At 33.7% G+C, this 18,200-nt stretch overlaps 1 non-coding gene across 1 annotated transcript; it reads right to left on the reverse strand.

Annotated features, from left to right (window-relative positions):
* Positions 1–6,653: 6,653 nt before the first annotated feature.
* On the reverse strand, positions 6,654–6,725 carry TRNAP-AGG (transfer RNA proline (anticodon AGG)). Its single transcript has one exon. It is a non-coding gene; the product is annotated as a tRNA-Pro (tRNA).
* Between the last annotated feature and the right edge of the window lie 11,475 nt (positions 6,726–18,200).

The following is an 18,200-nucleotide window of genomic DNA, read 5'->3' on the forward strand; positions in this document are numbered from 1 at the left end:
AATGGAACTTGTTACCCATTATAAATATTCAAGAACATGGACAAATGATTAATGGTACCAGTCTCGGGAAATAAAAACTAGAATTTAGATCACAATGAGTGCCTTTCTCAAAATGAGACCTAAGTCTGAGACTGCGTATGGTTCGTTGTTATGTTCTCTCAATTCTTTTCTGTGGTATGGAAGTATAGGCGCTTAACCAAGAGATGTCACGGAGAGTTGAACCTTTCGAGATATGGATGTATAGACGCATCCTTAAAATTCCTTGGATTGACGAGAGACAAATGTTTAAGTTCTGAATCAAATGGGAAGTTTTACGTAGTATCAAAACGCTTAAAGCAAAGGGTCACGGTTCACGAACCTCGTGGATTGATAAAAATTAGCCTGTAATATCCTTTCCAACGTTTGCTTGGATCCAAAGCATAGATCCAATCAATTGAACGAATGACTGACATTCATTCTTCCTAAAAACTATAGAATAGATAAACAAGTAACAGGATAGAAATGCGAAGCATCTCGCCATAGATCAAGACTTTGAAGACAAATTTGGTTTATAACAACGGCCACCCCATAAAGCTCAAGAAATACAAAACTTCAAAATATTGATTGCGCGTTTCGTATATGTTGCAAACTTTAATGCACACTGTGATTATATACTTGAAAATAACATATTATTCTTTAAACCATAAGAATTGCTGACCTCATTTAACAAATTAGGCCGTTGAAAGTAAGTTATTACCACGTTTTTCTTAGCTCGTATTCTTGTGTCGTTGTTTATCCACAACAAATCTTGCAATCGATTTTTAATTAACTTCCCGACTAGCTAGACATTTGAAACTTTTAGAATATATCAGAACACAATGCCAATGCATTTTTTAAATACTTTTAGCCATATTTAAGTAGAATTGAATTCATTTTCAGTTAATTCTGTTTTGTATGAAAAGTTATTTCGGAAGAAATCCGTAATCCAATCCACTATTATTGGTTGCTAAGGGGTGGTCCTAGCCACTAAATTATTAATATATACGTGCGTTACTATGGAAATCAAAATGACATTTCAGTATTCTATATTTGTTTGTTTGTTGCAAAATAGCAAAAAAATGACAATTGCCTTATTCGTACTAAATTATTAATACATAGAATTGTCAAGTTTATATGATTCAACAGAAAAATTAAAAAACGTGGTGTATAAAAAGTTATTTTTATCTTGTAATTATTTATTATTATTAAAATGCAACATTTACAATTAACCGTAATCACCGGCCACTGAATGGGGGGATATTAATCCTCAAACTCGTTCGTATATAAAGCTCTATTGAACTCGCAAAAAGCAACAGTATAACTTTACTCTCAGAGCTTATTCTGGGTAAAGAGTGCGTTCAATCATATCTATACGTTGAATCATGATTAATGAACGACTCCACTAATACAACGGGGAAATCCACTGACTTTATTGGAATCGATAGAACGTATTGGCCGGCAGTTGATAAGGGTCATTGTGTGTTTCTTGGATTGCTGAACGCAGCGCAGCTATTATGATATAGTATACATTTTAAATTGATACCTAGGTACCTACTATAAATATCACTAGATATTTTGTCGTGTTACTTAACGAAATAATTGTATATTAGTTATTATTGAACATATTATCTTATGTGGAAACCAGAATCTAACCCAGCGATACTCAACCTGTAGCCCGCGGGCCGCATGCGGCTCTTTAAGCTGTTATGTGCGGCCCGAAACACATTTATTATCAGGAATTTCATATATCTTGAGATTCGTTTCGACTTTAGTGACAGATAGTGACACCCGAAGAGGATTGTCATTATGGTCCACATCAGATCTGGTATAAGAGTGTTGCTATTGCACACGATTAATTAAAAAAACACGCATAATTTCTAAAATCTCAAAAATGTTTTGTAAAAAAGGGGGGTTTCATGATTTTTTTCGTCACAGCAGTAGTGATGCGGCCCGCGTTACTTTACAAATATATGTATTTGGCCCGAAGACAAAAAAGGTTGAGTATCATTGATCTAACCTATTAGAAAAAATATGGCGCCTGATAGGACTAAATAGTTAAGGCGGTAACAAGTTTCCGTTATTTTTATTACTCCAGAATAACACCGATATCACTCGGTGCAATTCCGTATACAAGGCGGTTATCTATAATATTTAGTATTAGAGTTAAGACACATGGCACTGCGTTTTACTTGATTTTAAATGCATCCAATTAGATTCAAGTATGACGTATTAAAAAATAGATTTTGGTAAAATTTTCAAAATCGCTGCATCTCAATTCTTAATATGTCATTGTCGTACTCTATCTTGCAAGACAGTTTACATTCCGGGATAAATAACTATCTGAATACAATACGGCATATTTATCACTTTTTGAGTTATGTGATAATGTTAGAGTAAGACTGCATGTATTGCTATACCAGTGCTAATATGTCTTAGCTAGGATTTTAATTAAAACATAGACTAAATACTAATTTTTTCTAAAGAATAAATTTAGATTTACATTCATGTATGTATATTTTAGTATGATCCTTACTGCATTGACTGGTAAGTTATTTAAAGGTTATATATTTTACAACATTGAAGTAGATCAGTAGTAGACTTTGAGTATAACAATATTATTATTCCATTGGGTAGGTCATCATCATCAGCCGGGGTCAATCCACTGCTGGATGAAGGCCTCCCCAAACTTCTTCCAACTTTCTCGGTCCTGTGTAGTTCGCTGCCACGTATTTTATCAGTTCGTCAATCCAGTGGCTTTTAGGGCGACCCTGTGGCCGTTTCGTGCCCCTTCGGTACCATTGTATGACGGCATTTGTCCAGCGGTCGTCCTTTCGGCGAGCAATGTGCCCCGCCCGTCTCCATTTCAGCTGTTTGGCGACGTCTATTACATCGCGTACTCCTGTCTGCTTCCTAACCCATTCGTTTCTCTTACGGTCCTTTCGCGTGATGCCCAACATACACCTCTCCATGCCTCGCTGTGCGACTCTTAGCCTTTGGACATCTCTCGTGTTGAGGGTCCACGTCTCGCAGCCATACGTGAGCACGGGTAGCACACATTGGTTGAACACCCTACGCTTAAGACATAATGGTAGGTCATTCTTGAAGATACTATTTAGACGTCCAAAAGCACTCCATCCCAGCTTTGTTCTGCGAGCAATTTCATCGTGCATGCTTGCGTCTATGGTCACCTGCTGTCCGAGATAGACATAGCTGCTGACTTGCTCGAGTTGGGTGCCATTAATACAGAGGTCCGAAAAGCAGTTAATATGAACTGAAAAACCTTACGGGTACCACGGGGTAACAGGCAACCGACTCGGGTATGGAAGAATATATAATAAACTTAAACACGTGTAAAGGACACGGCATTCTAAGCTTGTCCGTCGTTCTGACAATTGGTCTTGGTTTATGCACTGACGCTCATTCAATATTAGTGTATTTGAAGGTTACAACACACACTATTGCACGTCTATTAATGTGTGATTATTTTTCGTAAGACACTCACACATTCAAAACCTTGCTTCAAAATGTAGTGTATTGAAGTATGGCCTATCTGATTTATATTTATTAATCTGTTCTGTGGTAGGTATCTAGATACGTATCACGATTATTTATCTAGCAAAACGCCACTTATAATACTATCTCTCTCAAAATCATACCAGAGAGATGTTCGTATATAAGCTAGCTAAAGCACAGATACCTGACCCAATCTGTGATTGATTCAGTAACTTGCTTTATGTCTCAATTAATGAATGGAAACTGAGCATAACCATCAGTTAGTATTAGACGTGAACGGCATTATACGGGTATACAAAGGCTATGGTAATTAAATGCAGGCACTATATTATTATTTCGCTTCATTAATTGAGTATTTACAAAGTAGGTATAACTTTTAGGTCTTATTATAATATTATTATTAATTTTCATTCAAGAGTTATTTAATATTTGTATTTTTTATTGAAATTCACAACTTCAATAAACAAAGAAATTTATTATACCTCCCAATAGCTTGAATTGATCTGAAAAAAAAAAGTTAGAATTTCTATTTGGTATTTTTTTTTAAATTCTGACGTTGCAAAAATATCTTTGTCGGTTACATGACGTAAATTGTATGTAGGTATTAAATTTCACCGTAGCACAGGTTCGCCATGAGCTTTCTTATTGGAGAGAGATGATCGTATCCATCGTATCCATAGAGACCATCAGTTGTTTATTCTCCCAAGGTGTAAAATCAACCTGCCACTGGTAATGCCAATTGGGAGTGCGATAACTATGTTCAACGAAATTGCCTCGGGTGTTGATATATTCCACCTACGTGAGAATGAGTTTAGGTGAACGTTGTTTTATAAATTCTTAAAATAGGGTCTGCTTAACTCATCCGGTATACTTCCTTGTACCTATCTAATTTATCTACTGATCTATCTCTTTTTTATGTTATACTGTTTAATATATCTTTGTTTCTAAATGTCATGTTGTGAACGTCTTAAACTTATAATTTGTAATGTCCACAATATGTTAAAAAAAATGAAATTATACGATCATCTCTATTTTCATTGCCGATTTTGGCAAAATTCATGAATTCAAGAATGAAAACCTAACCTAACGTAACAAAATAATCCAGTAGGTATATCGGCTATTTTCAAAATTTGTTTGCCGCTGGCTTTCAGTAAACCGACAAGAACCGTGTTTTAATTTTTATCTCACTACTGTACGACCCAAAGAGGTTGGTCTTTAATATACGACCATATTATATTTGCGATACAGCATTATGTGTATGATACGGCGAACTGCATAATTATTATATACGTACAAAAATTTCCGGACAATATGATCTTTGTCACCGAGAGCAGTTAAAAATTAAACGCTCTGAGATTGATTCTAAACCGAAAAATATTAATAATGACATTAAAATTAAAATATTTAATAATTAATTATAAATTAAGCTCTCGACTTAATCTGATTCAGAACGGAATTTTATTAAATGCATGTGGAAATTGTTTTCTTCTTCCAAAACTAGTAACGTCAATTTTAAATTTAATTTTTAAAAAATCTACCATTATTTTCTTGCCATCTAGCTTTTTTTAAAAATCTCGTTTGGTATATTTCAGGGTTACATGTAAATTGCACGCAAACATTTCACTGTAGCACAGTTCGCCATGAGCTTTCTTATCGGAAAGATACGACTGTATGTATACCTACTATACGGTCTCCAATTTTATTAAATTCAAAATGAACATTAATTCAATATTCATAGCTTATTTTGCGAAAATTCACGAATTCAAGAATGAATACCTAACCTAACCTAACAAATAATCCAGTATATCGGCTATTTTCAAAATTTGTTTGCTGCTAGCTTCCTGTATAGTATAAACTGACAAGAACCATGTTTTATTTAGGCATGCACTTTATGTCAGTACCCAAAGAGGTTGAACGGTCTTTAATATACGGTCGTATATTATTTCCGATACAACATGTGATACGGCGAAATGCATACATACAAGTTTCCGGACACGATATTTCAGTGAACGACAGTTGGCAACACTGTTTGCGCCAATTATTACATAATATGTATAAAAATTCTGTCGGAATGATCCTGGCCGTACAATATCTACCTACGTATTTGATTAATTTCTATAAGTTATAATATACTACGCTTCAGTTGATGAAATACAAAAAGACTGATTGATTTCTTTGATCATTTTCATTTAATTGTTATCTTGTACAGTCACCTTGAGTCCCAAAGGTATAGCCGCCAATGCAGGTGACACCGAACCAAATAAGTAAATTCTGTTGAATTACATCAAAATGTTGACGGAAACTTTAAAATTAACATAAATAATGTTCTTTCTCACCGTTTATTAATTTTAATTTCAGCGTACAGAGTAGCAAAGAAACATTTACAAACTTACTACGTTTCTGTGAATCGCTTAAAATTCAACTAAAGCCACAGGCTTTGAACCTAGATTCCATAAAACAAACACATGTAAAATTCAGAGAGCGCTTTGATGATCCCAAGACCTTTCTAAAAATAAGGTTTATGTTGTGAAAGAATTTTAAATAACAGGTGGTTTCTAAATAAACATACAGCTAACTATAATAATGTATGTTATTATCGTCGCGTACAAATTATACAACATTTTGCTGTGACACATGATTGCACACATGTATCACCGTTTGAAACGCACGTGTACACCTGTAAATAATATGTAGTGTAGATAGTTGATATCGTACAAATTTGTGCGCTTTAATTAAAACAACATTCCATAAGATAAATGGTAGCTACTTCAATGAAACAGTAACCATTTTATTCCTAATATGGCCACACTAACTTGTTAGTCATATTTGGACATAGTTTTGATCCTCAGTAGAATACAACAAATATAGTCATTATGTATAAAAAACATTTGAAGAGTGCTTCAAAGCAACAGTTTGAAAAAAACAAAATAAATGTTTATTTGTAGAAGCTATATAATAGATAAATAAAATATAACACTGTTCAGAAACAACATTACAGTAATATGTAAAAAGCAATAAAATCAAATGTTGGTAAACAGACAATCGAAAAAAATTTAATGCAATTCTTTTTGAAATCTATTCACTTTTATCGATGCAAAATATAAAAAAAAAAAATATTTCTTGGGCTCGTCCGGGATTTGAACCCGGGACCTCTCGCACCCTAAGCGAAAATCATACCCCTAGACCAACGAGCCGATCGTCTTTGTCGAATAATTTAATGATACGGTGATTTTTGCAACCGGTGGTTCTCATGTGGTTTCCCACGACCTTGACAAATTTGCAAATTATTATCATCAAAATTAGATTTTGTTATTCAATTATTGGTCAACAATAATAATTTTGTTATGTAGGAATTTGTATTTTCTCACGAAACATAATTTATGAGAAACGCGTACCTACTAATTAATAAATTGTATTGTTCTTTATCAAAATGAGAGAATATCACGTGGGTATGGAACACCATGTAGGTAGTAGCGGTTAGCAAGCACAGTGTGTGTCTGATCGGTGGGTCAAGCGTTCTAATAGGAACGGCCGGTAAGAGATAATTCATCGAATAGCCAACGGCACGAATTCGACTTAAGAATATAGTAAAAATTACATGTTGCTTTTTCAATGTGTGTTTTGATTATTAATTATGATTTGAACTGGGCGAATATTAACGCGGTAGGATTTCATTTTAATAGTTTTTTTGTTATTCGACGATATCATGTTGGCAGCTGTTTCGGGCTTCCAGAACAATCTTAAAAAACTAATTTAAAAAATTCAAACTAAACGCTTGCAATTCTCAAGGACATGTCATGAAGAGTGGGTGTATTGTGTTGAACTTAAATCTGTGTGCTTCGCTTCTTGTAGACAGCAGTGCTCGAAATGATTTTTTGACAATTTTATGAACAGGAGCGCTCGATAATTTTCCGAAAATATTAATAGGTAGATAAGTATTTATTTATGTTGTAATTTTATTAAGTATTATATAAAAAAGATGTATAAGCTTTTTTGTTATAATATAGGTACATGCCAAGATCAGACGGTCAAATGGGATAACAGTCTTGTGGAATGCAAGATTAGGGCATAGTGTTGTTGGCGCCGCGGATAAAAATTGAGGTTAACGTCAAAGACGTCATTTTTTATTATTATATTAATTTAAAAAAAATCACGAATCGTAATGCAATATTTAATTTTTCCACAAGACTGAGCGATTATCTCGGGGAATTCACGAACAGGAACTGCGCTCCGGTGCGTTCTGGTCCATTTCAAGCGCTGACACGGCTGTGCAGCAAAATAGCACAATAACACCAGGTACAAATAAAAAAAATGTTGTAATTAAAATTATATTGACGAATCGTAATGACCTAATGACTAATGAGTAATGACCAACGTTGATATTAGATACCTACTAGGTACTAAATTCGTATTGGCCAATGCGCGAGGGAGATTACAAATAAAACTCCTATATTGTGACCGTACCGAAAATAGATTTAAAATAAATAAAAAAGATTTCATGTTATAACTACCCATTTTTATATTATAAAACAAAAAATTAAAACTATGAATTAGCTGAAAATCTTTTCTATACACTATAGACTAAATTTTAATAGTACCTACCTAGTAGTAGTACCTACACATGACCACAAAATAATATGTATTAATAAGATGTGACCGTTTAACAAATTCACATTTTATATGTAACGTTTTTTAATTTTTTTTTTTTAATTGCAAGCTTCGAATTTTTCCGCAAGGTGCCTCTGGTAGGTGGAGTATTAATTTTCACCTTGTCTCGTTTATGCTACCATATTAATTTTTCAATGGCTACCAATTCAACCACACTAAAAACTTTCTAAAATCACTGTCGAATATAAAATATTAACAATAATATCAATATAATCATATCAAGTAGGCTTAACTATATTATAATGTATACATGGAAACTTTGCTGGTTGCAATAACTTTTCATTATTATATTTAAAATTTTTGTTATCAATATGTAACTGCTTGTTTCCTTAATATAAAAAAAAACATGTTCATATGGATCACGGATCCTTTAACAATCACATTCCAAAATCTTTGGTCAGTAGTGGGTTTAGGGACATGGAGTCCCGAGGTATTGACTGATTTTACCCACCCCACGAAAGAAAAATAAAAACCATAAATCACACCCTTCAACTAAAATAAATATTATTCAGGATAATAATGATATGAGATAATAATATTAGTCGTTATTTTTTTGTGTACACTTACGTATCTGTTTGAGCGGTTATATTATGGGCTACTTTGATATTTTTTTGTAAGGTTTTTGTTAAATTATTTATTAATTGTATAACAGATTTGAACTGTTTCGAGGCCCCCTTTTATATTTTCTGACGAATCGATTTCGTCATTTGCGCAAAGGAAACCCGCCGCTGTCTTTAGTGTGTGGTGATATTTAAAAACTTCACATTTTACACAATGTATAATAGATTCTAGACTCTAGAGACTATTGTTTCCTTTATAAATAGGTCACGCCGAGAGGCTATCTTGGAAAAATCGCACTATTTTCAGCTTAATCGTATTCATGAGGAAAAAGACAACGACTATAAAATAGTTGGGTAGGGTTCACTCCACTGCGGTCACTCTTTGTACCTTTACAACATTATTTTTCAATCCATGACATCTGACGTATGAACTTTAATATGCCTTTTTATTTTTTCATATCGTTAAACAGAAGCAGACCATAAACAAGTACGTGTCGGGTGTTTTACAAGAAAATAATTGTACGAAAGAAAATTGGTCGAAACCATCAAACCGATTCATAATTATCGATAGATACAAATTTAAGTCGAATTGAAATATCATCGATTAGCTCTTTCTCAAAGTATTCGACACTCCCAGTCGCTCGCCGCCTATTTGACGCTTGCATTCTGACGGTGGTGCTTTACGGTAGCGAATCATGGCACCTTACGAAGGCCTAGAGCAACAGTATACTGAGCTTCGAGAACAGATGTTTGCGACGGATACTAGGTATGTGGTGCTTTGACTTTAGGAGTAAGAGGAGATAAAAGAACGTACCAAGCTGCCTCTCATTATGCTGAGAGTGAAGATCGGATGTTGGACCTGGCTCGGCTACGTACTGCGGATTCCAGAAGAAAATCTGAACCTGGCATGTCTGCTCTTCAAGACAACCGTATTCTGGCGTCCTGGAAGACCGCTAAATACTATATATAATGTATACTATGCTATAGCTATGGGATGCTGGTATGACTCGGAATGATGCAAGAAGACTGCTTAGAGACAGGAATTCTTGAAGGTACCGTGTGGTGTCCGTATGCTCCAACTAAGGGACTGATATGGCCGAAGAAGAAAAAGTAACTTGTCAGTTTTCTTACATATCCCCATGTTATACCAGCATTCCGTGGCTCTGTGGTATATATTTATTGGATGCCTAAAGATCAAGTCGAGACTCTTGATGCACCCGTGTCCGAGTCAGTTCTGACATCGCTTCTTCACCTTCGATGTGACGAAAGACTTCACGGTTTGCACTGTTATCGCCTCGTTATTTTTGAAGTCATTCCACCATATATCAGTACCCGCCGTAATTACCGATTATCGAGTCAGGATCCAGGTGCTTTGAGCCTCTATAAGGTACCATGGAACCGCAAAACTGTTAGAATTTAAGCGTCAACGAATCAGCATTGGCTGTAAAAATATTTATTTTGGATACAAACTTTATTGTAAAATAATGTTTCATTTCAATTAAGTTAACGGAATATTAAACATAAATTCTAAATAAATATTTAAAAATAAATACAAGATAAAAAGAATTTTTTATACACAACGTTTTTAAATTTTCTGTTGAATTATTATGCTGAATATGCTCAAACTTGTACTTGATATGAAGTAAATAAAAAACAAACAAACAAAAATATACAACACTACATAATATATATAATACAAATTTCATTTTGATTTCCATAGTAACGCACGTATATATTAATAATTTAGTTGCTAGGACCACCCCTTTAGCAACCAATAATAGTCTTTTACTTTTTACGGATTATTTTGAAATAACTTTCCATACAAAACAGAATTAACAGAAAATGAATTCAATTCTGCTTAAAGATATATTCTAAAAGTTTAAAATGTCTAGCTAGTCGGGAAGTTAGTTAACATCGATTGCAAGATTTGTACTGGATAAACAACCACAGGACAAATAAGAATACGAGCTAATAAAAACGTTGTAATAATATTAGGGTGGGTAGGTAACATAATTTCATCCTATCTTTTTGATATTGAATGTTTTGCAATTTAAAATCAATGAGACAGATTACATCATAAGTCATATTATATTTATTTCAAACTAATATTCTATTTATAAAATATTTAAACTGAGTTTTTTCAGATAAATGTCGTATTTCAAATAAAGGTTACTACTTGTCTTAAAAAAATCGTACAAATTACCACTTTGACAAAAAACTACACGAATAAAATTCTATTCGGCTTAAATACTTTGTGTCATTGTTTCGTAAATCGGCCTGTTCGTTTCGGTCAACTTCACTCTGTATGTACAAGACGTGGTTTCATACAAATTTCATCTATCCGTAAAACTAGGTCTCATACTCTGGGTAAAAGTAACGCAGACGTAAAGTGGAAATGTTTGTTTTTTTACTCGACCTGTCAATATATTGTGTCAAATAAGTCGGGGCCTCTCGAGATTTAAAAACATGTTTTAAGAGTGCCTAAAATCCCTGGAGTTGACTAACATATCCTGGAGCTGATAACAATTTCATCAACTCTTAAGTAGACAATTTGATCGCGCGGATAATTCGAGTGTAACAAGATTATTACAAAAACACTATTATATACTCACTGCATTGCAGTCCACTCTATTATTTCACCCCAAATTACGTTTAATTCAAGATTTTTATTATTGAATAAGAATTAATGAGTCAGTTACACCAGTGGATTAATTATTATTATCAATAATGCAGCAATAATGATTACCGTACGTACCAATGTAAAGTTTTTACTGATTAAATTGTTTCAATGTGTAGGTACTGTATGATAATATTATTTAAAATCGTTGAAATATATCCACCCCCCCCTGGCCCCTCTGATGATGGTTACTTAAACCCTAACGGCTAAAATTATTAAACACGAATACATGCTTTGCCTAGTGATTCTTTGAATGCTGATTGCCCAAGTTAAAAGAAAAAATTCCAATCTCTGTTGCTAACGAATTATATACGACCACAGAACAGATAATAAATAGAATACCGATAGGCTATATTCAATACGCCGCATATTGATGCAGGGTTTTGAATGTGTGAGTGTCCTATGAAAATGAAGAACGCATTATGCACGTGCAATAGTGTGTGTAATACACCAACATTAAATGAGCATAAATGCATAAACCGAGAGCAATTTTCAGTATTCGACAAAAAACGTATTCTTGACACGTGTTTCAGTTTAACCCGGATTCTTCCTTACTCGAGTCGGTTACCTGCTATGGTCTTACCTGTTATGTATTTCAGTTCCCATTATTTCTGAGTTCCCTGTATACGACTATTTACTTATTCGTAGAGTAGGATACGCTTTATAACTTTGCACGTTTTTTCACTTTTTTACTGCACTGATAAGCCTCTTCGGCTGATTACCTCGCATTAAATTAGATCAAATGATATTCATTTGTATTAATATATGTAGTAATAAATAAATAGGTAATATATTTAATGAATTACGCTGTGCAAAGTTATGAAGTGACAACTCTACATTTATCTTAAAAAATGTTCAAAAACGGTGTGGAAGGTGGAAATATATTTTTTAAATTATTAATTGTAAGAGTACATTTTTCTCAAAAGGATTATCGGAAAACCATTTTGATGGAGAGAGCTTACCTTACATAATATCATGCTCACACAGTCATGTAAATTATCAAGACTACAAAAATAAACTACTCTCTCTCTCTGCTTAAGTATTAAAGAAAAATTATATAACAGCTTGAAATTTGTTAATACTCATAGAATTATCAAAATAAATTGCCGGGCGCGGTGTTACACGTCATCCCCGAAGCGCCGCTCGCAGCCGTCTGCAGTTTCTAGCGGCCGCGCAACTTTTGTGACATTATTTTTGGTTAAGGGGGGACATGCTCGTCGAAGGTCAAAATTGAGTTTTTATTGTATTTTCAAACCATGATCCTGGACACTCCTTAAACGTTGTAGATAATCTATTTATATAATTTTGAAGCCTTATTATTCTTTATAGTTATTTTAAACATTTGATGACTGCATGAAGTATTTTTGTTACATAAAATAGTATTCTTTTAAACCTCTCGCTCTAATGTTTTAGAATATAGTCATATTTCGGTACATAACTGTGCAGTGGTGTTAAAATTTTTTACATTTATTAATTTTTAAACGCATTTATAAAACCATTAGCATAATTTATTACGAGATAATTTTTGTAAAATATTCACGATAAAAAATTATATTGATAATCTCTGTGATCCCAAATTTGACAAGAATTAGGCATTTTATTATTCAAAAAATCGGCAAGATTGACACATTTCAAGATAATTCTAAAGATATTTATTATAAGCTATGTTATTGACCATTCAAGTGTGATAAACATTTTATGAATAATGATTGCTTTATAATAATTATTGACCTAAGAATAAGGTAGTGTTTTTTTGAAATACGCCATTTCTTTTGTCATTCCCCAGTGGTTAAGCTACAACATACGGCCGTAGCCATAAAATGACAAACTATAATTAAAGTAGGGAGTAAAATTATGTTAACGCGCGTGTTTGAACATGTACCTAACCGAATTTTTTTTAATTTTTTTTTAAACGGTACATGTTCAAACACGCGCGTCAATATCATTTTACTCCCTATTTCAATTATAGTTTGTCAATTTATGGCTACGGCCGTATGTTGTAGCTTAACTACTGGGGAATGACAAAAGAAATGGCGTATTTCAAAAAAACACTACCTTATTCTTAGGTCAATAATTATTATAAAGCAATCATTATTCATAAGATGTTTATCACACTTGAATGGTCAATAACATAGCTTATAATAAATATCTTTAGAATCATCTTGAAATGTGTCAATCTTGCCGATTTTTTGAATAATAAAATGCCTAATTCTTGTCAAATTTGGGATCACAGAGATTATCAATATAATTTTTTATCGTGAATATTTTACAAAAATTATCTCGTAATAAATTATGCTAATGGTTTTATAAATGCGTTTAAAAATTAATAAATGTAAAAAATCTTAACACCACTGCACAGTTATGTACCGAAATATGACTATATTCTAAAACATTAGAGCGAGAGGTTTAAAAGAATACTATTTTATGTAACAAAAATACTTCATGCAGTCATCAAATGTTTAAAATAACTATAAAGAATAATAAGGCTTCAAAATTATATAAATAGATCATCTACAACGTTTAAGGAGTGTCCAGGATCATGGTTTGAATATACAATAAAAACTCAATTTTGACCTTCGACGAGCATGTCCCCCCTTAAGGTGACGCATCAGTGAAACGCCAAATAATGTTCAACTGTACGCGCGACGAAAATTTGTACTTGCTTCGCATTCATTGAGAGAACGTGGAGTCGGACGCACGTCACTTTGCTGCGTGATGGCGACGGACCAATTAATTCTAAAATCGTGTAAAGATGACTAAAAACTTTACCCATTTACTTTAAAAAGCAAACATGTCAATGAATATATTATTATTGATACTAATAGAATAATAAACAGAACATAAAATGGACGTATGTTGGATTTATATGAGAAATAATATTTCGTTTGACAGGCGTCATTTTCACCCGCGACCCGCAATCCGCACATCGCCTAGCAACGATCTTTTTAGACCGTGCCTCAACTAATGCATGGCCTTAAGCCGCGTTGACACGGTCCAAGTACGATCCAAGTCTACTTGGATAGGAATAATTAGTATGAAGATGTCTCATCCAAGTGACAGCTTCATACTATTTATTCCTATCCAAGTGCACTCGTATGTGACATCTTCATACTAATTATTCCTATCCAAGCTACATGGACCGCGTCCTACTCATCCAAGTTAACTTGGATAGGAATAAATAGTATGGAGCTGTCACTTGGATAGGAATAAATAGTATGAAGCTGTCACTTGGATGAGACATCTTCATACTAATTATTCCTATCCAAGTCTACTTGGATCGTACTTGGACCGTGTCAACGCGGCTTTACGCCTGTGCGATTTTCGTAACGAATCCGCCCGGGAGGTCTAGACAAAAGCATGTATCCATGCTAAAATATTCATTAAAAAAAGTAGATGAGGGCTACGTCACTGATAGTTGTGAACAAGAAGAGTCCCCGATATTATCATGCATTAAAACTTCTCGCTAATAACTAGGTAATTTTGACATTTTTCGCATCTTAGATGTGAAACTCGATTGGTAGCAACGTCTTGTCGCGCATTGAATATCACCTATAAGCTTGTTTACGACGTTTGTAGACATCTTTATTTTAATGTAGGTATATATTTATTTTCCTTTTGACAGCTTCTCAAACGAGTATTTTCCGACTAACTTTCTTCAAGGTAGGTATGCTCGCCTTTCATTCTCTTGAAGCTCGTAGGTCACTTCGGCTCAAAGCATTTTTCCCTGCTCTCACGTGGTATAGTTTCCAATCCCGATATTCTGGTAAATTTGAATTTTTATGCACCCGTCAATTACATGCGTGGTCGCAGCGGAGCCATGACCTTTTTTGGGTGTAAGCTGTTTCCTCATGTCAGGCTCACCAGGTACCAATAGCGAGGGCTGTGCGGCTGGTCAATGCACTCCCTAGAGATGTAGACATTTTTAACGATGCATTAGGTATGCATTCTGTTTTTAAATTTCTATTTTATTGTTTAATTTCTAATTGTCTAGTTGATTTACTTGTACTTTTTATTCTAAACGTCATGTTGTGAACGTCTTGAATTAATAATTTGTTATGTGCTGAACGTGTCTTTTTTAAAATAAATAAATAAATCACGATTTCATAATTTTAATAATGTAGAACATCAGTGGGTGCTAGGAATTGCAATACCGGTATATTCAGAAAACCGGGAACCCACTATTTGTTGCAAACGAAATATCGGTTAAAAAATCTAAAATACCGGTAGGTACTATCGGTAAAGAAAGCAGAAAAATTAAAAATACTACTTCTTAAACGACTAAATCACCCGATAAACGTTAAGTATTCAAAAAAAAATTACCACATTTATTTTGGCAGGGAAAACTCTCAATTTTCGTTTTGGACGGAATTTTATTCCATTGCTTAGAATAGTTGACGGCACTGAGAAAATAAATAGGATGTCGTGAAAGAATTGTCATGTTGTTAATGAATACCGTTATTTAATATGCAATACCGAAAAACCGGTATTGATAGATTCATTCGGTATTGCAAACGCTACTGCGTGCGTAGTGTTATAGTGCAACTTTGGTAAGTTTACCTATATTACGTAGTTATCTCCGCCGACCTCTGGTCTGATCGTTTATCAAACTGACCGCCGACCCTTTCCGGTTGCAATTATTGCTCGCAGTTTCAACTAAAAATCTTTTCCCTCACGTCAAGCGCATGCCATTTAATTAGAAACTTCACCTTGTAACAGAGTAACCGATACGTTTTCTTGTCAAATTTTGCAAGCTCTGATTACCGAAAGGACTTTTTATTACCCATAGGTCAAATTGCTGTGGATTTGAACCCTTTAAAGAGCGCTAAACTTGCCAGGGTTTCTTGAATATTGCGCTGTTTTTATTACCTTCACTGCAGTGGTTTCCAGACTTTTTTATTTCACGGTGCCTTTAGTCCAGGGAATCTCAACATTATACCGACACACCAAATCTACGAGGTCCACCATTGCAACACACCTACACAATTAAATACCTTAAAAACATACAAAAGCTAGGTACTTACCTAACAGTTACTCTGACGAGATGTTCGGATTAGGATTGTGAAGTATTCTTCGATTTGATTCAGCCCACAACAATATTGAAAAAAATGGTACTGTTTTCATTCCTAATTATTTTTTATGCTTTTTAAAGCTGTTTTTATCGACATTTTCTACATCTGTTGAAATGATGATTGAAAAAATACTCACCTAGATAATTAATAATATAAAATATTTTAATAAGTAAATCATTTTTTTATTCACCGAATAATTCACAAGATTTAAGAATGCTTTTTTTTCTACATACTTTTTATTGAACTTACATGATTTGAAATATCTAAGAAATGTATAACTACTACATTTTTTTTATTACTTAGTGGTCAGAGCTCATGGGCGCGAATCTCAGGGGATGCAGGTTCAAATCCTTTTGTTGTAGAATGATAAAAACTGCTATCAATACAACCTTATCACTGTGATCATAACGATGCATTCAATTGAGAACTCCGCCATTTAGTGGATATCTTATAAATTATTGAGAGGGCAATGGTAAATTTAACCAACACGGTTAAGATATTTATAATATATTCCACTTGAGCGAAAGTTAAGGTGAATGTTGTTTAAATTTATAAATAGTGGTATTATCCAAATACACTTTCATGGTTTTTGTTGTATTTATTATTCTCTTCTTATTGGTCACTCTCTCATGGCTGAGGATCGTTACCACGTTGGATTGTTTTCATCTTTGAGCGACCAAGACTTTCCACCCCTCTCAATCCTCTGCTTCTCTTAGGGCGGAGTGAATGCTGCCTCCAATCAGCTCCTTCACTTGGTCGTTCCAGCGCGCCGACGCTCTTCCTCTGCTTCGCTTTCTTTCAAGGTTACCCAAAACCACCAGTCTCTCCAAGTCATCTGGTCCGCGTAGAATATTTCTGAATACGTCTCAGACATATTCTGCCCTGCTATGTAAAGTGGTTTTGATTTTAGTGAAATTGTCGTTGGAGATTTAAACTAAATTTTATATAAAGGTACTATCGACTTAGAGATTATGTCAAAACAATTCAATAATTTTACATAATACAAGAGAAAATGCACTTTAAAACTTGGGTTCTCATTAACTAAAACCAAAAACACTGTATTTTTAGAACATACATAATTTTGAAAAACACTTCTGAGAAAATATATTATAACCAATAGGCAGTAAAAATCTTTTTGAAAAAAGTAATACACTGTATTTTACAACGTTTTTATTAGCTCGTTTTCTTATTTGTCAGGTGGTTGTTTATCCTGTACGAATCATGCAATCGATTTTTAACTAACTTCCGGACTAGCTAGACATTTCAAACTTTTAGAATATATCAAAGCACGATGCCGATGCATTTTTTTAATACTTTTAGCAATCTTTAAGTAGAATTGAATTCATTTTCAGTTAATTGTGTTTTGTATGAAAAGTTATTTTGGAAGAAATTCGTAATCCAATCCACTATTATTGGTTGATAAGTAGGTGGTCCTAGCAACTAAATTAATAATATATAGTGTGTTACTATGGAAATCAAAATGATATTTCAGTATTCAGTATTTCTATGTTTCTTTGTTTTTTATTTACTTCATATCAAGTACAAGTTTGAGCATATTGAGCATAATAATTCAACAGAAAATTTAAAAACGTTCTTTATAAAAAGTTCTTTTTATCTTGTAATTATTTTACTTAGCAAGGCAGAATATGTTTGAGACGTATTCTGCAGTTTTTTCGAGCGCCGTTCCTTTATCTG

The sequence above is a fragment of the Rhyacophila brunnea genome, unplaced genomic scaffold (assembly GCF_057557595.1).
Source record: "Rhyacophila brunnea isolate RB1 unplaced genomic scaffold, BYU_Rbru_1.0 scaffold_5, whole genome shotgun sequence".
NCBI lineage: Eukaryota > Metazoa > Arthropoda > Insecta > Trichoptera > Rhyacophilidae > Rhyacophila > Rhyacophila brunnea.